The sequence below is a fragment of the Bacillus rossius genome, chromosome 2, assembly GCF_032445375.1.
Source record: "Bacillus rossius redtenbacheri isolate Brsri chromosome 2, Brsri_v3, whole genome shotgun sequence".
Taxonomy (NCBI): Eukaryota; Metazoa; Arthropoda; class Insecta; order Phasmatodea; family Bacillidae; genus Bacillus; species Bacillus rossius.
In genome coordinates this window covers 79159922-79187661 of record NC_086331.1, presented here as the reverse complement: position 1 = coordinate 79187661, position 27740 = coordinate 79159922, and positions in this window count along the sequence as shown.

Below are 27740 nucleotides of genomic sequence, written 5' to 3'. Positions count from 1 at the left end.
GGAAATAGGTTCTGGACGGTTGGGCCTATTGTTCTCCTCAAGGAAATCTGCTTCAGTAAACAAAGAGTCATTAAAATTACAGATTCCAGTGGCACGAAAACCACTCACAGCATTACCCATTGTTGCAGCTCTGATGTAAGCTTTGCCCATGAGTTCAGCGACTTCATACTGTGTCACAATTCTGCCATCATTAGGCCTACTGGAGAGCCACTTCTCAATTTCTTGATTGTAGAATGTTTTGAATGGCTTCATGAATGCAACATCTAATGGCTGCATACAATGTGTGCTGTGAGGTGGCAGGCAGACCATTATGATGTGAGTTTCTCGAGCAAAGTTTATCACTTCCAAGTTTCTTGTGTGGTGGCCATCCAAGATAAGGACAACCGGGTCTTCTGCTGTAGGTTTGACCGAAGAAGCAAAATGTTTCATCCACTGACAGAATAAATCACACTGAATCCAGCCTGATGAGTGATATCTTGGAATAGATCCTGGAGGAGCACCTTTCATTAGCTTCAAGTCGTGTTTCTTTCTGGAAAAAAACTATCATGGGAGGCACATACTGTCTAGCAGCAGACATACAGGTGACAACGGTATTTAGTTTTCCCCTCTCTGTAGACGACATTTTGTAGACTGCTGGTTTCCCTTTAGTGCAAATCACTTGTACATTTTTGTTTTGAACTTTTGTGATGCCAGTTTCATCCACATTAAACATTCTGGCAGGGTTGAACTTAATTTTCTCAAGTTCTGCTTTAAGAATAGTGAAAAAAGCTTTCACTATGTCTTCAGTGAACCCTAAGATTCTGTCTCTAGACAAGGACTGTGGGGGTTCTTACTGTCAACTGGGAAGAGTGTCTTTTCAAAAACAAGTTCAACCACTTTCGACCTGCAGTGTTTTTTTTTATTTTAGAGAAGGGATGGGGAAGATTGTTTATTAAGGAAAGTTGGAAGGCCATCAGCTTTATGTAATTTCGAGTCAAACCATAATAATTATTTTCCATTTCCTTGCAGTACTCAACCAGTACTTTTTCTAAATCGGATGTCAGCACAGGTTTCCTGCCAAGTTGTTGTTTTACCACTGCACATACTTGATTTTCACCTTGTACACTTCTTTTAATGTAGTCTCGAATTGTTGTTCTCGGTACTCCAAACGCTTTAGATGCTCTCTGTGTCCCCATTTCTTTGTTCTGAACAGCTTGACATGCAGCCTCAAGACTTGAAGTGCTCCATATCTGTAGTTTCTTATCTTCCCTTGACATCTTAGAGCCCTGGCCTACGACAAATATAAACAAAGCTGTTATAAATAAGTTCACTGCAGTTTAATCATCTTGAGTCTTTAATTGCACCTCTGTACAAGCTTCCACGTTTTCATTGTTCCTGCCACACAACATGGCCGCCCGGATGTTGGTTAACATGTTACCAACATAACATCTTACATCTCCTTTACTATATATGGATTGACACTAATGATTGTTTACATAAAAAATTTACACCCAATAAACTACAACCAGTTCACATAGTTACATGGCTCAACAACAGTATCTGTTTACATTTCAAGTTTACATACAAAACACTACAATTCAGTAGCTCACATGCAACTGTGACTGTTTACATTTCCATATGTCTACAACTAATTTACATAATCCTCTAAATAGCGAGGCCTTCTAATAGCCCTTCCTGGCCTAAGGGTTGGCAAATGAATCGAGCATTTTTTCTTCACTACCACTGACGGAATCAGAACCCAGATCAATAATAGAAGTAGCACTTTCACAGTCTCTTGGCAAGTCAGTATCACAACCTGAAGGCACATTATTTACAAAGCCAGGTACTGTCCTTAAGTGTTTTCTGTTTCTCCGGTAGACAGTGCCATCTAATGTCTTAAGCAAATAAGAGCGAAGTGTATCATATTTACTAACAATAGTGGCTGGGTTCCACATATTACCTTGTTGAACTCTAACAAACTGATTTGGATGCAATTCAGGGAGGGCTTTCGCACTCCTATCAAAGTACAACTTCTGACTCTCCTGACGTGCCTGTAATCTATCTGGAACGTCAGCATGAATGTGTGGTTTAAGCAGATCTGAGTGAGTGGGAATTTTGGACTTCAATCGACGGTGCAACAGCATTTGAGCTGGGGAAAGTTGAATACCAGGAATAGGAGTATTTCTGTATTCAAGTAGTGCTAGAGATAAGGGGATTTTACACCCTGATACCTTCCGTAACATACGCTTTGTAATATCCACTGCTTTTTCAGCAAGCCCATTAGACTGAGGGTAGTGTGGACTAGTGGTTCGAACTTTAAAATTCCAACATCCAGCAAACTTCTTAAATCATAGCTGTTGAAAGACACATTATCAGAGAGAATTAAATCTGGACTACCTAAACTAGCAAAAACATGTTCCAACTGTTTGATTACTTCAGGTGATGATTTATCTGTAAGAAGTTTCACTTCTAACCATTTAGAGTAGTAATCGATGACAACTAAGAAATTCTTCCCTGCAAACTGTAAGATATCCATTCCCAAATGAGCCCAAGGCCGGTCAGGTATTGGATGTGGCAACAACGGTTCCTTAGTGTTGCATCTTTGATTGGTTTGACAAACTTCACATCTACCAACAAGTATTTCAATGTCCTGGGACATATTAGACCAGTAAAGTGCCTCTCTGGCTCTGGATTTACATTTACTGATCCCAAAATGAGTTTCATGGATTAAAGATAGCATGGCTGGTCTCAGAGATGCAGGCACAAATATTTTTAACCCAACAAAAAACAAGCCATCTACTACTTCCAACAAATGCTTTAACCTCCAAAACATTTTACAGGAATCAGCTAACAACTGTTTTGAAATAGGCCAGCCATCAGAAATAACCTTCATGAGGGCCGAGAGTTGGGGATCCTGTGCTGTAGCTTCTCTGAACTGCTCTTTTTTTCTTCAGACATGGGTAGATTGGAGACCAATGAATGAACTGAAAACTGCAAGTCATTATGGAAGTTATCATCACTTCTCAGAAATGCCCGAGACAAAGCATCTGCAACATACATTTCAGATCCTGGTTTGTGGACAACTGTTACTTAATATCGCAGCAATTTAAGCCTAATATTCTGAATGCGAAGTGTCAACACATTTAAGTCCTTATTCATGATGCCTACAAGTGGCTTATGATCACTGTGAACTGTTACTGGCCTCCCATACGTAAATTCATGAAACCTTTCACAAGCAAATTTTACAGCCAAAAATTCCATTTCAATTGGTGCCCACTTCTGTTTAGAGCTAGTTAGACTCCTTGATGCAAATGCAATCGGCTTGTCATTCTGTAAGGCACAGCAGCCTATTCCCAGAGAGGATGCATCAGTTTGGATTATGAGTTCCAGGCTTGGGTCATAGACCCCTAAAACAGGTGCAGAAGAAATGAGATTTTTTTAGCAATTCAAATGCTGAATCCTGTTCACCTGACCACTGCCAAGGTTCATCGCTGTGAGTAAGGAGTCTCAAAGGAGCAGAGACTTTTGCTAGATTAGGAATGAATCTTCCTACTGACGCCACTCCCGCTGCCTGTTTTAGTTTTTTAATTAAATATTAGCGTTGGAAAGAATCTCAGGAGTTTTAACGGGGGTTCGGCCTCGTGGCTGCAGGCAGGAGCGCGTCTCGGTTCGGAAATTACCTGGGCTGTTCAGGCCACCCAGGACGCCTGGTAAATGAATGGTAAACGAGTTACAGGACACTGCACTTTATTCAGTATTGATACACTTATTCGTCCCGATACTGGCCGCGTCCGTTGTCGGACCGCTGTGACACGCGTATCTCTGAACGTAACAGCGCGCGTGACCAAGATAGATTGCAAAGTAATATCGACAAGCTGAAACGGTGGATTCTCGTCCCTATGAAAGGTTTGACAGATAGTCATGGAACTGGTGTTGCCACAACTTAGGCTGACATGTAAATACGTAGAGAAGTTCCTATGTTCAGGATTGTTTGCAGTCTAGCCTGCGACGAAATATTAATGTCTCTAAAATTACGTGGACACGCCAGCTGGAGACGTACACGTAAAAGTCTCTTGGAGATGAAAGTTATTTAGTTAAAACACACGTTACAAATTACACGTTTAGAATGATGATAATTAAAAGGCGACAGTTAGTCAGTAGCATTCAACACTCGTTACAAAAAGACTACGGTAATAACGATTAACTGGCTATGAAGCCTAAAACTGCGTAACACTATACGCTGTCCTTAAACTGGACATGATATTACGTAGAACATGATAAAATTCCCTGTCGGGATAAAAATTGATAAGTTACGAGTCGCACGAAATATCGTGCGACTGAGGTGGGGTCGGCGCCGAGCAAGTTAAAAGATTTTAAAAGACTTACACTATTGCTGATATGGAGATGAAGCGCGAAAGTTGATGGCCCGACGTTCGCGGAGCGCCCGACCCCTTCGAGCTCCTGACGGTGACTGAGCGCGAGACCGCCCTGCGGCCTCGCGCCGAACCACGTGGAACGCGGGAAAACCGACCCGGCCAGTTTTGGACTTAAAGACAAGTTACACAATATATGCCTTTAAAGCAATTAGACATAATTTCCCTTACATGAATCCTCTTTTAAATTGTTATTAATTTAGTTGTTTTAATTTGACAAAATAATTATACAATTAATTAGGCGCATTGCCACACCCGGCCGGGCGCTGACGTCGCTCTGGTGTTCGTCGCGGCGCACTTTCACACACTCCGCGGTCATCACGCTCGGGCGTGTTCGATGCACTTAGGAGCAAGTGTTGCTGTGGCATAACGACCTTTGCGGACCAGAGGGAGCACCGGCGGTTGGCGTCACTACATACTTTACTAAGCCAAGAAAACGTAACAACTCTGTCTTATTACAGGGCACTGGCATGGACACAATAGCTTCAACATGTTTTGTTTCTGGCTCAATACCTTGTGCAGAGATTACATTTCCAACATAGCTTACACGAGATGCTTGATACTGAAACTTAGATTTATTAAGCTTGACATTACATTCTCTAGCTCTGCACAACACCTTACGAACTATTGACTATAAATCAGACTGAGGGTTTTCTCTCATAATAATGTCATCAAAGTATATCTCAACTCCATCAATATCACCAAATATCTTAGTTGTTTTCCTCTGAAATATCTCAGGAGCACAACTAATTCCAAAAGGTATGCGATTAAATTTAAACCTCCCAAACGGTGTTACAAAACAACACAGCTTTGAGCTTTCCTCATCAAGAGTGACCTGTAAAAAACCATTAGACAAATCACATGTTGCATAGTACTTGAACCCTGCCAGCCTTGAGGCGAGGTCTTCTGGAGAGGGAATAGGATGCATTTCCCGCTGAATGGCTTTATTAAGGCTATTGGGATCAAGACATATTCTCAGGTCCCCATTTGGTTTTTCAACTATCACCAGGTTGTTTACCCATGCCGTCGGACTGGTTACTTTGGAGATGACACCCGCCTTCTCAAGTTCTGTCAAAGCTATCTCCAGTCTATCAAATAAACTACGTGGAACTCTCCGACAAGGGTTAGCAACTGGAGATGCATTAGGATCAACATGAATAGTAAGTGGCTTACCAGGAAACTTTCCTAATCTTGTAAATACATATTGGTACTCATGTAGTAAGTCCTCCTTAGATGATACAAAATGTTGATTGATAGCACTGACACGCTGGACCAGGTGCAGTTTCTGGCAAGCTTCCAAACCCAGAAGAGGAACAGCTTTAGGAATGCCCACAACTTCAAACTGTAGGTAATGTAGATTATTGTGCACAACACATGGCAGTGTGATAGACCCTATGTGAGGTATTTCAAACTCCCCATATGCTCGCAAAACTGGGCCGTTCTTCAGAATGTGATTATCACCTACACCGAGTTTACCGAGCAGAACAAGCAGCAATGTGTTGACTTGCGCATCCGTGTCAAGCTTGAATTGTACAACTGTGGAGACAACAGTGATTGGTTCCCACCACAACTGATTATCACGAGCAGTGGGTACACCAACTTCAGATACCTATGTATAGGTACTGATTAGTATTATAGACAGTTTCATCTTGATGAGACAGTGATTCTACATCCACAGAGACAGCATTGGCTTGACGTAGGTTAGGCTGCCTATTGTGTTTACTATGATCTGTAGATTGTTCACGGGCCGATGGATTCTTACACACTGCAGCAAAATGATTTTTCTGGAGACATTTATCACATGTTTTATTAAAAGCCGGGCACTGCTTCTCACGTCCATGATTGTATCCACAATAACCACATTTACGACCGGGCAGTTGCCTAACATAACCTGATTTTCCCAGACTTTGGGGTGACTGAACTGACAATACATCCTTAGATGAACTTGCATTTGGATTCCCTGTGGTGCCTTGCATGGCTTTGAGCTGAATACGACTTGCTTCAACAGACCGGCACACATCTACAGCTTTGTCAAGAGTCAAGTCGTCTCCACCTTGAAGAAGCTTCTCTTGCATAACAGAGTCGTTAATTCCCGCCCCTAATATGTCCCGGCACAAAAAAAATTCTTGCTGGCCGAACTCACACACACGTGAAAGATTTTTAATATCAGTAAAAAACTGTTCTATTGCCATACCTTCTGGCCTCCTCGAAGTCAAGAACTGGAACCGATGATACAGTAAATTCTTTACGTAAAAGTTTGAGGCGACCACGTGTGTGGTCCGCCTCCTCAACTAAACCGATTCGTGCCTCAGGTGTTTTTAACAGTGTAAATGAAGGACTGTATGAGGACGTGTAACGTAGCAGTAAATAAAACCAACTTAATTGAGTCACGTGTCTTTGTGTTCAGGGGGGCCACGTGGGTCCTTAACCAGTCAGCGGCATGTGGGATGCCCTAAGAGCCCACTGCGGTTAATTAGAAGCGTGCCCGACGCTGAGAGCGGGCTTGGTTAGGGACAGGTGTTGGATTTAAAATCAGGAGGGCTAATATCTCGCCGCACATGGGCCACGTAACGCCCTGAGTTAGAGTTTCAAGCCAGGTCCATGTGCCCACTCACGTGGTGGCGCCCATTATTTTCCACCAGTATTCAAACCTTAACACCGGTACGCCCTCAACACGTTCGCTCCGCGGTTCAGTCCCGCTACAAAAACTCTCACCAACACTTTGCAACGTCTAGCGGTTACACAGTTACACTTACAAAACGATCAAAAAACAAAAACAAACACAACACTAAGCGACACTAAAATGATTACCACGGCATTCTCGCGGGACGTGGGTCAAGGCTCGCTGGAGACGGCCAGCGCCGAAAGTGAACGGGTGCATGGTGGTGGAGGTGGGGGGGGGGGGGCTCGATGAGCGGGCTCCTGAGTTCGGAGTTCGGAGTAACACTTACGTGATAGTGCAGCCGGCAGGTATATGCACGACGTCCTTAATTAAAATGTTCTCGCTGGAGTCGGCCAGTACCGTAAGTTTCGTGATCCCATTCGCAGCGCGGTATCATAATGAAGACGGTCGGGATATGCCCGGTTCCACAAAATAAGCGCCCAGTCGACGTGGGCAGCGGTGAATTAATAAAAGGATTTGGTTATGAAGGTATCATGCAGAATAAAAATAATCAGTGAAACCAACTTGAATGCTGCCCACGGACACACGTCTGTTCCCGGCGCGGAGTGATTGGAAACTGCCGAAAGATGGCCGATTCGCAAGGGAGGGAACTTTCACCTACATTGTGAGTCGGCGCCAAAAACTTATAACAACATAATTTGTTATACTATGAATAAAAAAAAACATGTTCCAGGTGCTTGATTAAAACTTTGCACCTGGTAAATAATTGCCTAAGGCTTAACAGTTGTTTTAAATGATTTAATAATTTAAAAAGCGGCACCAAGTTGGCGACTGTAAATTTAACTATAAATTGTCTCAATGTGTACTGTTTGGGTGTGAATTCCCTTAGTTTGGCTAGACTTCTATCACAGGCCAATTAATCAAGGCCAGTAGCCGCTGTGGCTAGTAACGAGGTTTGCTTTCCGTTCCATGCTTGCGCGGCACGCACGGAGTCTCTACGACGCACTTGCTCACTGCTTGTGATTAATTAATTTTGTCTTAATGCCTCGTTTGGGAATTGTTTTCCGTAGTCGAGCCCCTGGGGTTTCGTGTTCTGATGTTTAATTCAGTTAATTGAGGTCATGCCCGGGGCACTCGCTTGACTCATTCCCGCTGGGCTAGGGGTGCACTCCGAAAACGGGATCCGGTACTGGCGGAGCGGAGCACGGGCTTAAAGGCCATGGTCGGTACAACGTCAACTTTGCCATCTTGTAGTAGCAGGAGTTCCTCTGTTCCTGCACTAGATGATAGATAAGAAGGAATGTTAATTAATGATTGTAACAGAGGAGACGGAATTTCTGTTGGTGATTGGGTGGCTGTTCTATTTGAAAAATCTTGGTGCCCAGGACAAGTTACGGCTGTTGAGGTGACTGGTGAAAGGCAAAACTTGAAAATAAAATTTATGGTTAGGTCCAGAACTGTACTTTCTAACTCATTTTATTATAAAGAGTCCCGCAACAGTCATCAGAATATTTTTTCTGATGAAATACCGTACTATGTAAAATTTCACCTCCTCAACCAAAAGGAAAATATGAGCGTACATTTTTTTTCCCAAAGAATTTGAAAAGATAGAGAAATTAGTGTCACAAACTGAATCATGTTGATTTCTTTGAGATGTTGGTAATCTCTACTGACATATGAATGATACATTGTTTTGAGATTTAAAGCAAATTTTAAGTTTACGTCATTAAGCAAAATGGGACTAACTTAAAGATTCAGTGCTGCTACTCCTGAAAATAGTGTTAAGCTTTTATTTGTCAAATATACTAATGTGAATTTTCACAATTTTGTTACGTAAAATACCGTAAAACGGGGTGAATTGCAACAGGAGTGTGAATTGCAACAAAACATCGGAGTGTAATAATATCCTTCATGACGAAAAAACATATATCTTATGTGGTTTCTCGAATTCATTTTCATAATATACATAAAACAGGGTACCTAAAAAAATAATTTCCAATATGGCACCCGAATATTCCTTGGCGTGGCATTAACAGAATAAATAAGTAAAAATATATTACTTTTCAAAGAGGAAATAACTTTATCTAGAAAAATATTTTCCTCGTGTTAAGTTATATATTCAATGGTAAAAAATTATTCTTAGTGGTATCTTGTCATGATATTTAACTTAGGGAAACAACGTTGGAGGCTATTTAAATAGTTGAGAATTTTTTTCTGTAAAGTTAATCAAGCTGTCTAAAAGTGGGGTGAATTGCAACAGCTGTTTGTTGTGTGTGTTTGGCTAGAGGTTATGTCACAGGGTATACAATGTTAGTAATTTGATGTGTATTGACATCATAACAATAGTAAATCAGTGTAACTCGTTTCTCTAGTGTAATTATTGTTAAAATGCCGCGCGTTTATATTCGTGATTCATGCAGCAGACAATATAGAAAACATTCACAGGAAGTGTTGCAATGTGCAATGAGTGACATTGAAAAAGGCCTAGTATGCAGTGTCAGGAAAGCTGCTTTGAAATACAACCTTGACCATACAGTGCTTTCGCGATTCATAAAAAAGAGGAAAAAAGGTGAGACAATACGACAGATTGGAGGACAACAGGTTTTACCTCCTGAAGTGGAGACCCTTATTGTCGACAGGTTAGTACAGGTGAGCGAGTGGGGTTATTCAATGGATGGCTATGATTTACGAATGATAGTAAAACATTATTTAGACAAAAGTGGTCGTCGTGTGAGCAAGTTTGCAAACAACATGCCTGGGAAAGAATTTGCTAGGTTATTTTTGAAACGACATAAGGGTAGACTTTCAGAGCGCATGTGTCAGAACATCAAACGCAGCAGGGCAGGCGTTTCCTATGATGAATTGAAGCTGTATTTTTCCCATCTTGATATATCACTATGTGATGTTCCACCATCCCACATCATAAATTATGATGAATCTAACCTACAAGATGACCCTGGTAGAAAGAAAATCATCGCAAAACGAGGAATTAAATATCCAGAACGTGTTGTCAATCACAGCAAATCTGCAACATCTGTCATGTTTGCAGCAGCAGGTAATGGTGATGGCCTACCACCCTATGTTGTTTACAAGGCACAACATTTATATGAGTCTTGGACAGTAGGTGGACCAAAAGGAGCACGTTACAACAGAACCATCTCTGGCTGGTTTGATGCCTCTTGCTTTGAGGATTGGGTGTCGGAAATTGCAATAAAATATTGTAACAAATTAGGACCTGGGAAAAAAGTCCTAATAGGGGACAATTTGTCATCACATCTCTCTCTTGACACCATTCAGAAATGTACCGAACATGATATTTCATTTGTCTTTCTTCCAGCCAATTCAACTCACTTGACACAACCTTTAGATGTGGCATGTTTTAGACCACTGAAGATGGCTTGGCGTACAATACTAACAGAATGGAAAAAAGGTCCAGGTAGGAAGGAATCATCAGTTCCAAAAACCACTTTTCCACATCTGTTGAAAACACTGATGTCCAAGATCGAACCTAACCAGAAGAAGAATGTAGTATCAGGCTTCAGGAAATGTGGAATTATTCCGATAGATGCTGAGGCAGTTCTTTCTCGTTTGCCTAACCACAGTCTACATTCTAGAGAAACCAATGGTGCTGTTGTTGATGACGTTGTAGTAAACATATTGCAGTCAATGCGGTACAATGACCTACCAAAACAACGTCAACAAAGGAAAAAAGTTCAAGTCGTGCCAGGTCGAAGTGTCAAAGGAATGGATTTTTGTGGTGATTCGGAAGAAACTGATGATCCCGAGGAGTGTGTTGTGCGTGATATATCAGAACCAATCACTGATAGAATAGAAGAGTTGATATCGGAGTCACCATCCACATCCCTAGAGACATTGGCACAACCTCACGTGATGCGAAATGGCAAGACATTTAAAAATGTTTCTAGTGTACAGATTGATTGTGTGAAAGAAGGAGACTGGTTGCTAGTACAATTTCTTAGCCAGTTTTATATTGGTGTGGTGCAAAAATCACCAGAACAAAAAGATGGCATGTTTCAGGGGAGTTTTTTGAGAGAGAAAAAAGTTCATTCTAAAGATCTCATTGGTGGTGGTCTTTTTGTGTACCCTCTAGTCTTAGATATTTGTGCATTTTCTTTTTCTCAAATTATAGGCAGAGTGAAACCTCCTTCTGTCTTAAGAAGAGGAGTGTTGAAATTTTCAACATCATCAGAAAAGTGGAATCAATAAGATGTGGCTTGAAATCTGTGTTAATTTAGATCACAAAATTTGCAGCTATATATAAATGTAAACAAGTGCAATGCGCATTTATTTTGAAATAATATGTTAACTTGTGTAAATTAGGCCCTAATGTTTTGCTTTTTTTTTTAATTCTCTTAAGTTTTAATGATGGTAATGACTTGAAAATAATTTAATAAAAATCTATTCATGAATGTACTGTTGCATTTCACCCTTCCAGATGTCTTACTAGCAACATTCATAACAAAAACACTGTTGTTGCAATTCACCCCATTCGGGAGGTGAATTGCAACAGCAAAAAATTTATTAATTTATAATACTAATAATTTTAATTGCCGCATATACATTATAGATTTAGAAACTACCACCCAAGATAAGACTATAAAAATATATATGTTGGCAACATCATTATATACCAATGAACTTTGAGATTACAAAGTTTAAAATTGTTGCTATTCACCCCGTTTTACGGTACAAAATTGTGATTTTTTATGTTTAACATCATAATATGTTTTGCATTTACATAAGAATTGTTTCAAACAAACTACAGTGCATTTTTTCTGTTTCTTTTGGCTTGTTTTTTTATTTTGTTATTTGCATATTTGTAGTGTATTTATGGTTTTTTTAATGCATTTATCATTGCTGTATCGTATAATTGTGCTCTATGTGTTTGTTTCATAACTTAAAACTGTCCCTCAGATGTCACTTGTAACATAGTCTCCATTAACATGTTACATACTCTAATGTGTCAAGGTGTCCATTAACTGTCACAACTATCCCCACTAGTTCTTTGTTTCTAATATGAACAATTGTTTCATGAACATGTAAATAACACAAATTTATTGCAGACGCATATACAGGTTGCATCAAACTTCATGTTACAACGCTTGAGGGTAGAGAGCTCTTATTATTGGGGGGGCTGAAATGTATCCAATCGGAATGGTTACCATTCTGTAAATTATACATCCTCATGTGCCCAGAGCAATCCGGAATGGTTACTATTCAGGATTTACTGGCAAATATCGTATAATTGCAAATCCTGAAAAGTATCCACTGTATGAATGGTTACCATTCCGGCTTTTACTGCAAATGTGCTGCTAGAAAAAATCCGGAAAAGTGTCCGCAGTGTGAATGGTTACCATTCCGGATTGGATAGTTTTCCGTGTTCGTCTGCAAAATACGGAAAAGTATCCGCTGTCGGAATGGTAACCATTCCAGTTTTGTGTGCGCAGATATAAAAGGGGGCGACTGAAAAGTATCCAATCGGAATGGTTACCATTCCGTAAATTATACATCCTCATGTGCCCAGAGCATTCCGGAATGGTTACCATTCAGGATTTACTGGCAAATATCGTTTAATTGCAAAACCTGAAAAGTATCCACTGTATGAATGGTTACCATTCCGGCTTTTACTGCAAATGTGCTGCTAGAAAAAATCCGGAAAAGTGTCCGCAGTGTGAATGGTTACCATTCCGGATTGGATAGTTTTCCGTGTTCGTCTGCAAAATACGGAAAAGTATCCGCTGTCGGAATGGTAACCATTCAGGTTTTCCTTGCCAATGCACTTAATTTAAAAATACGGAAAAGTTCCCGCAGTGTGAATGGTTACCATTCCGGGTTTATTTGACAATGCACTTACTTTTAAAATCCTGAAAAATGCCCGCAGCCTGAATGGTTACCATTCCCGTTTTCGCCGCTGTTGAACGTCTCATAATAATCCTGAAAACTATCCATTCGGAAAAGAACTCCGCTAAGGGCGTGCAGTTGACTCATTTACCCGTTGCTAGATGGCAGCAGTGTTACCTGTACACGAGAGATGACGTGCACAAAACATTTGTATATGAATTTATGATCAATTATAATATATTTTCTTTTAGAAAGATTTACTACCCATATCTGTGTTGCGAATAACAGGTTAATGTCAACTGAAAAGAAATATTTAGTGTGAACAATATGTTTTGTAAAATATCTCTAAAAATGTCAATTAATTAACGGGACTGGACTTGTCTTTATCCTAAAAACACGCAATTAAAAACATTGTACGTATTTTAAATTTAATTTTTTATGTTTCAGAAATAATATGCCTACTACCAAATTATACTTGAGTGTTCATGAATACAAAAATATCTACACTAATGGATTTCTTAAAATCAATTTTGTTTGGGCAAAGGCAGAAAGTTAGTGATAATATTTCGGTAATCAATCAAGGTCTATATAACCAGGTCATTTCATCCCGCTATTTTGTTGTTATTGGTCAATCGCGTATGACGTACATGCCAGACCACAATACCGCGGGAATTCAAAATTTACACATGACTAAAAGGCCCGTGCTCAAATTTTCGTACTTCTTGTGTAATGTTGGCAGACATGATGTATGTGCGGCCTGCTGTTCTTGTAATACGTTCAACAGCACTGCGTAATTTAATGCTAATCTGATACATTTTTTTATTTGCCTTTGAAATAAATAATTACCATTGCTGAAAAATCATATTGAGTGTTATATTTTTACCACAAGATGCTACAGTGTCAATAAGCAATAGCCATTTGCAGTAGTAAACAAAGCTGCTCTGTGTATCAATGAGATTATTTAGAATAGCAGTTTGTATGATAGCATTTATTCTTGAAGATTAGTTGAGCAATAATTGGCTCTGTAAATCTTAAATATCATGTTTCTGTGCGGCAAAATTATCACACTTTTGGCTGGACTTCAGTATAAGCATTAGCTTTTCTTCATATATGCACATTTCCTTTAGCAGAGTAGCTTGTTTATTGCGTTTTCAAAGTGAAAATGTAATTTGATATATCTAATAACCTAGTAATTATGTATGAATTAAATGATTAAATATATGCTGTAATTCTCAGTGTGGCGACTTCTAAAAAATTGGTTGTCTGTAAAGTCGGTTTACGGACGATAGTTTAACGTGACGTCATAACAGCACATTGATGAAATTATTGCATACTTTAATGAATAAAATTTAATCATTTTTATTTTGATAATTAAAGAATAAATACTTGTAATTATACTAGTAATCAGATATTTAAAATGCAAAAATAATTAAACTTTATTGCCGAAATTGTTGTTGTAATAAGCAATGAAAACCACAGTAAGTTTTCACTTCACTTTATAAACAGTCGACGAAACAGTTCACATGTAAATGACTTGTAATTAATTTTAAAAACTGGCATTCAGCTATAAAGTTTAAATGTAATTATGAACAAGTTTTCATATAAATAATCTGTAATCAAATATCTATCATAAATTATATAAATCACCATAATTCTTTAGTCAATTGTAACATAACCGATTATTACTGCACTCGCCGACAGATGCTACTTTTTTTAATAATAAAAGAATAAATACTTGAAATTATACTAGTAATCAGATTTTTAAAATGCAAGAATAATTAACGTTTATTGCCGAAATTGTTGTTGAAATAAGCAAAGAAAACCATATTAACTTTTCGTTTAGATATAATTATGAACAAGTTTTCATATAAATAAAGTGTAATCAAATATCTAACATAACCTATTATCACTGCACTCGCCGACAGATGCTATTTTTTTTAATAATAAAAGAATAAATACTTGAAATTCTACTAGCAATCAGATTTTTAAAATGCAAAAATAATTTACCTTTATTGCCGAAATTGTTGTTTTAATAAGCAATGAAAACCAGAGATTAAAATCCGTCGAAAACATTTTTGTTTTTATTTCTTCCAGTGCTCAAAATGATATGCAATTGTGGCCCCGGCCACGAAATTTTATTTATATCTAATTCATTAATAATAACGCCCATCGCGATAAACAAAGGAAAATATGTATTAAGGAGTGCCTGGTTCCCGCGATAGCGGATAGATATCGCGATTCATTCGGTTCGCGTCCGTCACCGTAGATGAAAGCACGGTAGGGGAATAATATTATTTCGTTTTTATAACACGATTTTATAACAAATACGCATCCCAAATACACCAAACTTATTTATAATGTGTTACAATATTTTTTAAAACATTGTGGAAAAGATCCCGGGTGTAATTTGAATTATTAACTGTAAAACACCATTGTTTGTTAAAAACGTATTTGAATATTCAACATTACTTTTAAATAACCATACCGATTGTGCTGAAAATCGGTGGACAATCGTTAAATTACATAATATTAATAATTCAAACGACGAAAACTTGATTGAAAAGTCAAATCTATGGTTGTTCCAATCGAGTAGAAGAGAGAGGCCACGCATATGTACAATGAGCATAACAGGACACATCCGTAGTGGGACATCCGTAGTGGGACAATGTGCGTTACGGGACACTTTTTTGTGCGTAAAGCCGGCGTTCATCGATTTATTAGACGTTGTCACGTCAAAAAGAGTGATTAAATGACGCCACGTGTGTTTCAAGATAATTCCCGCTGGGATTATAATAGTTTGGCGGACTATTATTAAGTGATTTTACTACGAATTATACGTTTTTCCGAAGAGAAAAACGTGAGTTACCACAACAATTTAAGGCAAGTTGCGGGACGCATTTTACCGTGAGTTACGACGGTAATATAACTGGCAACTTTCTACTATCAACCAGGTATGGTTGTCGTGGTTAATCACTAGGGACGCCAACGTATATTTGCAGTAATCGTAACGCCGAGACAGTAAACTTTGACTATCCGACGGCAAATAAGTGATGTGCATTGAGTAAACATTAACTTAAAAAAAAATTTTTTATTCTACAACACAAACAGTCTTATTCACACAGGTCTAGAGGTCCTGAGTGCTAAGATCTCATGCTTGAGCTAACCGGAACATTTATAATATTAACAATTAGACTCTGACATATTTTAATAAATTAAATAATTAATTTAATTTTTTTTTGTTTTCTGAAATATATTGACTTTCTACAAGCTGTTCTATAGATTGTGATCAACATTAGTTAGTTAATATTTGAGCTTAATTTATTCATATTTATTAACTGGAGACTGATTGTACTTTTGATTTGTTTAATCAATAAAATAAATATTTCATATTTATTAGTGAATTAACATTTGTTGTATGTCATTTCTTTGGTTTTCCCAGCTCAGTATTATAGTTGAACAAGCGCCCAGGGTATTTAATTACTTATTTTTGTTCAGTCCTTTTAATTTTCTTTTTTTAAGTACGTTTGTGTACAGAAATGTGTACGAAATACACGTTTTCTTTACGAGACCATTCTACCTATTGTCAAAAACTTGTGTACTTCAGACGAGAACGAGTATGTAGACCTACTTTCAAGACGTCACGCGTATTGTAAATAAAGTTTCGGAGTCCTCAAACAGTCAAAAACTGTGTTTTCAGACAGCCCTATTTCAAAATATAACAATAATATATACATTAAACTACTTAATTGTCTTGCATTGAACTTTTATACATATTAAGAGAAGGCTATGCCTTAACATCGACATTCCAAAGACAAATAAATTAATATTTTATTATTTGGTTGCTACTGAAAGTCACATATTAGGCAAGAACAACACATTGAAAAAACACTAAGTTCAGAGCCTTGCGTGTTGAGGCGAAGGTACACTTGGTGCGCATAACCGTGTCGCCTTATCGCCCCCTCGTCAAAATACCTCGCACGCAAAAAATAACCACATTAAACTCAATTGTGCCGTTTTTTCTCAAATTAAATAATTTACATTCAGCATTTCTTACACATTACTATCATAAACAGTGGGTCTATAATAATGATACTATAATTAGGCGCTTAGAATTACTTAACTTTGAAACACAAACGGTCATACCGTTCACTTTATTTAAAAAAAAAAAACTGGAGTGCGATTAACTTTTGGGTCACTCCCGACTTTTCTTTTTAGCAAAAGTAGTAGATATAGGCTGCTGTTAACTAGTGAATAGATTCGGTTCTTCCATTCCGCCATCCCTTCATTACTACATCAGGTGTCACGATACTGATGTGGCCGTAAATGCTCCGTAGATGAGCATACATGTTAAAATACGAAACACGTGGCGTAGCCCGACTCGTTCTCAGGCGTGTTCTACAATGACACAGACACGTAAAAGCTCCGACACGGAACACGTAAGCGGAGCAAACTAGACGGCTGGGACAAAAATTTGTTTTCTACAACACAAAAGTAATGAATGGCAACCTTTGAAAAACCAAAGATAATTGTTTTTGAAAACAAACAAATCCTACGTTTTATAAAATATTCAACGTGCTTTTGATATTTGTTTATTGTTTTATAATTATAAATAATATTTTATTAATATGTTAATGCTTTTACGATTACAAAATACATCAAAAACCATGCATATTACTTTATGTTTTTAATGTGTATACCTTATTAGTTATTAATATTTAAAAAAAAGATAAAGTTCCGAAAACTTATTTTGTTCAGTTGTTTATCTCCACCGTTTTCTTCTAAACCATAATGGTGCCGAAATACTTGCTTCCTATTGGCTATATAAGGATTCTCGGGCACGCAATAGTTGGGAGTTGACGAGCTTTCTTCCGCGAATCCGTATGTTTCCGTGACCGGATACGTCCCACTGTGGAATAAACACAGACTACTTTACGTTTCGGCTTACGTGATCCGTGTTCCGCATCCGTGGAATTGTAGAACGGGCCTTGCAGAGACCGAGATAGATAACGGCAGCCATAACAAAGAAGTCACCCTAACAGATAATTAAAAATGTACAATAAACCATTATATTATTAACTTAGCCATTTCTAAGCTAAAGGCTAATCACTTTAAATCGATATAATACTATTACATACATAGTTACTTCACGTGTTAAGTAATTCTTATTGTGATTTATTGAAGTTTTATGTTATTGTGATTTTGGTATACGAGGATGTGTTAATGCTAAATAATAACATTGCAGATTTAGTCTTAGCTGGTCTGCAAACACTAAACAGTCATTTTGTGCTAGCCAGCAAGTTCACCCCACCTTGTTTTCACTCCCCCCTCCCAATCCCCTTATTCGCCAACACTTTAAACACGAGGCTGGCAGCGAATTAGTGCAACAATTACGTGACTCATCCCCATCCAGGTATCTCCGAAATGCAAACAATGTTCGTGTGAAATCACAGGTCTGTGTGAGATGCTGACTTCTTGTTTATTTAAGAGCCATTGGGGAGGGGGTGGAGGTAGGGAGAGAAAAAGTCATGCAACGGTTTTGATACTTCAATGGATTATGGATTTCTAAAAGCAAATAAATTACATTTGATTATAAATTCATATGCAACTGACTTGCGCAAGCGATCTCTCGTGTACAGTTAACACTGCTGCCATCTAGCGACGGGTAAATGAGTCAACTGCTCCCATCACAGGATAGTTTTCATGATTATTAAGAGATGTGCACCAGCGGCGAAAACGGGAATTTGTTCACCCCACATAAATTTAAAAAAAAATGGGCTTGTTGTATCGTCAAAGAACTTGTATGGATAAAAGAACAACAAGCCCCTAACAAGGTGCAACACCTTAATCACATTAAATGTAATCTTTAATTCCATTGATCGGAATAAGTGAGAAACCGATGATATTTCGGCATTTTGCAAGTGGAAATGCCATTGAATAAGAAGAGTTGGTTGGTGGTTTAGGTTGTTGGTGAGGGGTGCGACTGGCCTTCGGTTGGCTGCTACAAATAACTGAGGCGTGGTTTAAATTCGTATGGTCGAACGTCGCTGGCACCTCCTTCCAACAGCCGGAAATGACAATTCGCAAGGTGGGGTCTAGGCAACTAGTCGCACTGTAGAAACTGGTAATATAGTAAGGATGGTAGAGGTAACTAACAGCGACGTTGCCATAATCCCTGGGTGGACATATTGACGAAAGGAAAAATGTCTAATCTAACCACAAGTTACAGATTTATTTCAGGTCATTTTAAATTTCCAAATGTTTTTAAGGGAACGACACCAACGAACTGTCAATATTAATTTACCATACGCCTAAAATATTATGAACTAGCGGAAGTCAAGCCAGTTTTCAAAACGCGTTCATATTTTTATCGTTTTCGTGGCATTATTATATTCTACTTTAGTGAAAGAATTTTAACTGTTCCGTTGTGTGCCACAAACTTTGAACTCTTTTCAGTAACTTACCGGTAAACAAAAAAAAATCAAGCAAGTGGATTGATTGTGAAAACACGCTGAAATATAGTAATAACGAAATTAGAAGACATCCGCCAAAGGTTTGAGGAATATTTTATTAAACGTTAAGAAATTAGTGTTGTAAGATAAAACAAAGATTTAAAAATCCACTGATATTAATCTATATTGTTTATTTTCACATTACTTCTTGAAAATGAAATTTATACAAAGATCTAATTACAATATTAAACTGTTCATTATGTTTATTATGACAAGTAACCATCCCCTGTATCCCCACATTTACCTATTAAAGCAAACATAAGTTAAGTGAAACGTCAGTTAAGTTACCAATTCCGTTGTGATCATTTGTAGAAGTATTTTATTTATTTTTATTTTAATTAAATAAGTAATTGATCATACTAATAAGATGGTACATTTTAAAAGTTTGCAAAGGAATACATACACAAAAAGGATAAAAAAAAAAGTAATATTATATTTTTGCAGTTTTCCGAAAACATATTTACGAAAATAAACACCAGAGGAGGTGAAAGTTGGGCGCGGGCGTATCAAAAATTAAAATAATAATAATTTTTTTAACTAATCCTGAAGACTTGTTTGACCTACCAATATCTGGTAATAAGTATTAGTAATTAAGGCTACTTTCCAAGATTTTACACACAGAAATCTGATGACGATTAATTTGGAAGCAGTGCTAACGTCAAAAGCAAATTAAAATATGTAGTGCTATTGAATTTTTTTCATTACGCAACGTTAAAATATAAACTAAAAAAAAAAAAAGAATAACTACGTCCAGCGATATATTTGTTAGATTTGCTGTTAAAGTTCTTTTTGTTTTTTAAACTATAATTTATTTCTTGATGACGGGTATCCTATGTCATTTTCTGCACCTCTGACAACGTGTAAGAAAAATTGATGTTTATCGGTTGAGTAGTTAAGGCGTAAAAGCATAACAAACAAACCAACTCACATTTGCATTTATAGTATTAGTGGGCTAGTAGGATTCTCAGTGTTAATGGCAAGCCTTAAACCCAGATTCCACAGCACAGACAACCTTGGTGACAAGACTGCCGATTAACTCATTCCAGACCCAGGTTCAGACCAGTTCCAAGTGTTACAATGTAGGAAGTAATGGTTTTAACGAAAAAAATTGGTTGTCTGTAAAGTCGATTTACGGACGATAGTTTTTAATGTGACGTCGTCATAACAAAACATCAATGAAATGATTGCATACTTTTATGAACAAAATTGAATCATTTTTATTGAATTATCACTATTTTGTATGGATACAAAGAAGGAGTGAAATGAAATCTACAATTTTATTTGATAAATTTACTTTTATGTGCACTCATTAATTCAAATATGTTTATTACTTTAACGAACAGATTATTTTAACTATAACTTTTATACATATTTGCTATTTAACTTCTTACAATCTGTGTTATTCTGTTAAGGATAGGACGATGATAGGAATAGTAGGAAAAAAAATGGGAGTGTTTCAAGTTAAATGTGCCTCGAAAAAGTCAAATCGATGGTTGTTCCAAACGAGTGGAAGAAAGATAGATGCGGCGCAAGCGTACAATGAGCGTAACGAGACAATGTGCGTAACGGGACAATGGGCGTAACGGGACAATACTTTTACGTGCGTGCAGCTGGCGTTCATCAATTTATAAGACGTCACGTCAAAAATATATTTGTGTTGATGAGCAAGTTGTTATTGAGTTTTTTCTGTTACCTAGCCTTCAAATGAAATTTTAAAAAATTCGTTGTTAAGTAAACAATAGTTTACATGCTCAGATTTGTGTGTGCTAGCACTGGTATTACATTGATGACCGAAATATTGGCTGTATCCGAATACCTAGGGATGCATCCATTAAATTCACGTCCCTACATCCCAAAACAAATGCACCCACAATTTAAAGGTTCATTCTAGAGTATGTACGATATCCGAATAGTTATACAGCTAGCACTGCCTGTTGGTTTGTCATTGTACTAATGTGGATTGACCTTTTATATTCATGACATCTAAAGGTGGGCAAATAAAACGTTAATGAACAATCAAATTTCTAAATAATTTCAGATGTTTTAAATTATTGTTGGGAATTAAAATATAGAAGAAAATTTGAATCGGGCACTTGTTGTTCCTACAAATACAATTAATTTACTGTTTATGTGAATTATGTAACATATACTTATAGTATAAGCAAATATTGTAATAGGATAATATGGGAAACAGACAAAAGAAATGCGAGACATGTTTTTCAGCGAACCTGGCGGCGTGGACTGAACCTACGTTTTGGAAACGGCGGTAAAAGGCATTGAAGTGTGTTTGGTGTGATAAGATTATGGTTCTATTTGCGAATAAATGAACTCATTATTATGTGAACAGTAATTCAGAATGGCCGGAAATATTTGTGCGGTGTTTGGTTGCAAAAATTACAACGTATATATAGTTAAGACACTTACTATAGTTTCATGCAAATATATATATATTTATTTCAGAATAATGCACTTTTACAAATAATTTAGACTTGTGTATACATTTATAATATTTTTCAACTGTGAAATTGTTTTTGTTATGTTTTCTATTGATATAGTAAATGATGTTAACAAGACATTTTGTATTTTTACATTGACTATCTTCATATGGATAATTTTAATAATAAATATATGTCTGCTTGGAGAGCGATCAATGCCGAGATAAAAAATATAAAACATAAAAATAATGATACACCTATATCAGTTCAATGCTTTGCAAATGTTTGTGAAAATGCTAGGCCCCAATGATCATAGTGTTGATTTGGATAATGTTTTACAACTGTTAAGTCACAAACAAAAAAATGGTACATCAATTTTTAAATGTATTGAAATAACAGTAAGTGATGTAAACAATGTTTTCTTTAGTTTAAGTAATTCTCGTTCTGAGGATTATTATGGTTCTAATTAAATTATTAGGCAATTGCATGATGTATGACTAGTTCCTGTCACTTTCTTAATTAATTGGTTGTTTCAGGAAGGAGATTATCCAAGTTGTTTAAAGATATCTTTAAATTCTATAGGATGGAACATGGAATTAATGTTATTATCTTCTTATTTAAATGGATGCAAATTTTCAAAATAAAAGATAAAACATTAGGCATATTGGGCCTTAAAAAGTACCACAAGGATTAGTCCTTGGACCATTGTTTTTTTAATCTTCTTTAATGACTTACCTGATTATGTACAAAATGGGAAATGTATTTTATATGTTGTTTACACTAGTACCTTTATAAATAATGATAAATATCCAGATTTTTTTACATCTCACAATTTTACAAGCTTCTGATAAGTTTCATTACTGAGTTAAGATAAATAAGTTAGTTGTTAAACATGATAAAACAATTTTTTTTTTCTTTAAAAACTTAACAATTAAATACTGTAAATTTTTTTGGTATTTATCTTGAGAGTAATTTAAATTGGAATTCTTACACAAATGTCCTAACAAACGTCTTTCGAAGGTAACCTATTTACTAAGAAAATTGAAATATTGTACAAATCAACAACTAGTAATTAATTCCTACTACGCTTCATTTCATACTCATCTCCTTTATGGAATTAGAGTATGGAGTAATTCAGCTGGAGCGTATGGCTTTTTCTATGGCAGTAAAAAGTAATCAAAAGTATGGTAGGAATTTCTGACAGAATTATGTAGAGAGCATTTCATAAATCTTAAGATACTCATGTCGTTACCTTGTATTTTTATTTTACATTGTTTATTGTTTTTTAAAAGTAATTTAGCGACATATCTTAAGAAAAAGTGTGCATGATCACAATACTAGAAATAAGAGATTTAATTTATGTTAATTGCAGACTATTATCCAAGACTCAGATGAATTTAAATAACATAGGTGTAAAATTGTTGTAACAGGTTACAGTTAAGTATCTTTTAATAAGTTAAGATGATCTTTGGTACAGTGGTTTAAAACTTATGCACTGTATTCATTGGAAGAATGTAACAATTTAAATTTTAGTGACCTTATGTTTTTCTAAGTTATAATAATGTAATATTTTATTTGTATATATAAATGTTTCATGTACTTATATTGTAATGTGTTGACAATTTCTATTATACTTAACGAGTTTAATGACATTAAAGTTTATGTTTATGTTGCAACCTTAAGATGAAGTATCCAATTCATATAGTGGTTGAATGAATGAAGCTAGAAATGTGTCGAATTACATAAAATTGAAGCCAGCCAAGAAGAATGCTAATACATACATCTGAAATGTGTTGATTCTTTATATCATTGTGAAGAAAATTTTTTAATTTTGTGTCACACCTGCCGGTAAAATTGTTTGGTTGCTGTAGGTACGTCAAATTTTAAGTTACAGCTTAAAAAAAAATTGTAAGAATTAAATTTTTAAACTATCAAGTGTATTCTGTAATATTTCTAGAAGCAGATATTACAAATATTATGAATAATGCACTTAAAGGATTATGTTATGTAGTTACTTCTGCATTTTGAAAGTATGTAATTATGAAAATAAGGTTTGGTATAATTCTGTTATATTGAAATGTGTTTCATTAAAGTACAACAACTGTATTTCAATTTTTGATATTCAATTTGATGTCCTGTGTATTCATCCTGTAAAACCAACCTTAAAAAATATCTGATAACAAGAGATTATGCCCTAATATATCTTGATGACTAGTAATCCACAATTGAAAAAAAAAAAAAATTATAGCACAAATAAATATATAAAATTTGTGTGTGGAGGTTGTATTTTTATTTCTACAATCCCAACTTGCATGCTATTAGTGTTCCTATGGATATGAAGTTCTACATAAATGCTGACTAACCTCGCCCTCTTTAACATGCTCAACTAGTTTGAATCAAGTTAATTGTTGCATGATGAGACAGTATTTCTCGTATTGAAAATGTCATTTATTATAAAGAAATTAATTTTGTTCCATATTGTAACTGGAATGCACATTTCATATATACCAGTGGAAGTAAGTAAATTAAAAAAATTTCAGTACAGCTATTACATATGAGTGTCTGCATAACTAATATTGAAGGAATTCCCAAAATATTAAATGGAAGAAACCTGATATAACATGACATACATATTTATATACTAGACAAAGTCTAGTATTTACATGTCCACCAAGAATTTATTTCCTGTATATCAACTTTACTATATTATGTAGTGTGTGCAGGGGCGTAGCCAGGGGGGGGTTTTAGGGGTTCAAACCCCCCCCTTAGCACCAAATCTATAGTTAATTTCTTATTCATCACTCAAACAAATTTCATATTAAAATTAATAAAATTTTTACCATTACAATATTTACATTTAAGTAAGCTAAAATAGCACTATTTTACACCTTAAAATCCAAATTTTCCCGGGGGAGGACCCCCGGACCACCCACTTTAATACGGGGGGGGGGATCATGCTTCTTAACACCCCCCATACACAAATCCTGGCTACGCCACTGAGTGTGTGTAAATAGAAATACTTCCAATGGAGATGCACTGGTTGAGTGATAACACTCGCTTCCCAAGGTGACTGGGAATTGATTCCCAGCACAGATATTTAACTAATTGGAAACATGGTGGACGTTTGCATTCCCTGGGGGTTTTACCGGGGCACTCCCATTTTATTCACCATTCTTCAGGCTGGTGGGAACAACAGGTCTATCATTTGGGTACTTACACCTTGTCTCTTGCATGGAAACTAATATCGATTTACATTTTAATTTCCTAACATGAAAAGTACTGCCATAAAATTAATATATGCTTATAATTAGGTATAAAATTTTGTAATTATTGTAAAGTGAGCCATTTCCCTTGTATAATGGCAAGCTATGCAGAGATCACCTTCAAATTAACTGAACTCAACCTAACCTAACAATATTAAAAACAGCAGTTCCAGAATCACACTGCTTTGATGGAGAATAAAACTTATCCGCTACAGCATCCATAGTGAACAAAAATGTGGCATGCCTTAGACTACTATGGAATTAAGAAGGTTCTTGCTAATATACTACTGGTAGTAATTTATCTATTGCTAGACCATTTTTAATGTTAATAATAACAATGTGTTAACACTTGCAGCTAGGTTTTGTCATAATTACACTTATCCTATACCTTAAGTCTGTTTTGTTAAATAGGGTGTCAACATTTTTTGCCAATGACTATTGATGCTCAAAAGTCACTTCATATTTAACTATACAATTATGTATACAAAACTATAATAGTTATCAAAACTAATATTCTTTATTAATGTCTAGATCTTTCTTAAACAAACATGCAATGCTACACTTATAACCCCAGCCCAAAAAACATAACCTAACTCGGTGGTGACAACATAAGAACTTTTAATGATTTTAGTTTCTATGCACTTCTATAGCCTCCCGCTGTCTCCTTCTAATAAATCTCCCAATTTTAATATCACACTATCATCAAGTCTTCTAAACCTAATAAATAAATATATATATGTATGTATGTTTTCGGTTTCATTAAGGATTTTTATTTAAAATGCAGTCACATTTTCAGGTGAGAAGTTAATTTCATACATACAATTTACTTCCGTTACTAAAACTAGTTCTTGTTTCCTTAAAAATAAAACAGCTGGAAAACCAATTAGATACTACCTACTACTTGTTCAGTTATTTTGATAGATTATATTTTGCACATAATTACATATCTATCTTTGACACATACCTTTAAATAAAGCCTGAGAACAGTTCTGTATGAATAATAGCCTTTAAATTTGTTTGAATTTCTAGTTTTGGTAAAAACAGCACTTAATTGTGTAAACATGTTGCCTTTAATATGCACGTAAAATTGAATTACGCGGGGCTTTCTTCAGTCCACGCCGCTAGAATGCGCTGCAGTCTGGTGTCTCACGCTTCGCCAATGCTAATTGGCCTGAGTTTCCCATATTATCCTATTACAATATTTGGTATAAGTATTTATAAGTACCATAGTTACATTTTGCGTGATTATCTTCAAGTTCAAAATCCATTTTTATTACCTATCTCGTATCACACTCTCGTTTTCAAAGGGTTATGGTAACAATAACAAAGCTAAGGGATGTATGGACATATCAGTGGATGTGAGAGTCGCGTCCCTTAAAATCTCGAACTAATGGACGCATGAGGGATCCATTAGGCCACTATTCGGATACAGCTATTATCACTTATGTACTTTCTGCCTTTGCCCAAACAAAATTGATTTTAAGAACTCCATTAGTGTAGATATTTTTGTATTCATGAACACTCAAGTATAATTTGGCAGTAGGCATATTATTTCTGAAATATAAAAAATTAAATTTAAAATACGTACAATGTTTTTAATTGCGTGTTTCTAGGATAAAGACAAGTCCAGTCCCATTAATTAAAATACATTTTTAGAGATACTTTACAAAACATATTGATCACACTAAATATTTCTTTTCAGTTCACATTAACCAGTTATTCGCAACACAGATATGGGTAGTAAATCTTTCTAAAAGAAAATATATTATAATTGATCATAAATTCATATACAAATGTTTTGTGCACGCCATCTCTCGTGTACAGATAACACTGCTGCCATCTAGCAACGGGTAAATGAGTCAACTGCACGCCCTTAGCGGATACTTTTCCGAATGGATAGTTTACAGGATTATTATGAGACGTGCAACAGCGGCGAAAACGTGAATGGTAACCATTCAGGCTGCGGGCATTTTTCAGGATTTTAAAAGTAAGTGCATTGTCAAATAAACCCGGAATGGTAACCATTCACACTGCGGGAACTTTTCCGTATTTTTAAATTAAGTGCATTGGCAAGGAAAACCTGAATGGTTACCATTCCGACAGCGGATACTTTTCCGTATTTTGCAGACGAACACGGAAAACTATCCAATCCGGAATGGTAACCATTCACACTGCGGACACTTTTCCGGATTTTTCTAGCAGCACATTTGCAGTAAAAGCCGGAATGGTAACCATTCATACAGTGGATACTTTTCAGGTTTTGCAATTAAACGATATTTGCCAGTAAATCCTGAATGGTAACCATTCCGGAATGCTCTGGGCACATGAGGATGTATAATTTACGGAATGGTAACCATTCCGATTGGATACTTTTCAGTCGCCCCCTTTTATATCTGCGCACACAAAACTGGAATGGTTACCATTCCGACAGCGGATACTTTTCCGTATTTTGCAGACGAACACGGAAAACTATCCAATCCGGAATGGTAACCATTCACACTGCGGACACTTTTCCGGATTTTTTCTAGCAGCACATTTGCAGTAAAAGCCGGAATGGTAACCATTCATACAGTGGATACTTTTCAGGATTTGCAATTATACGATATTTGCCAGTAAATCCTGAATGGTAACCAATC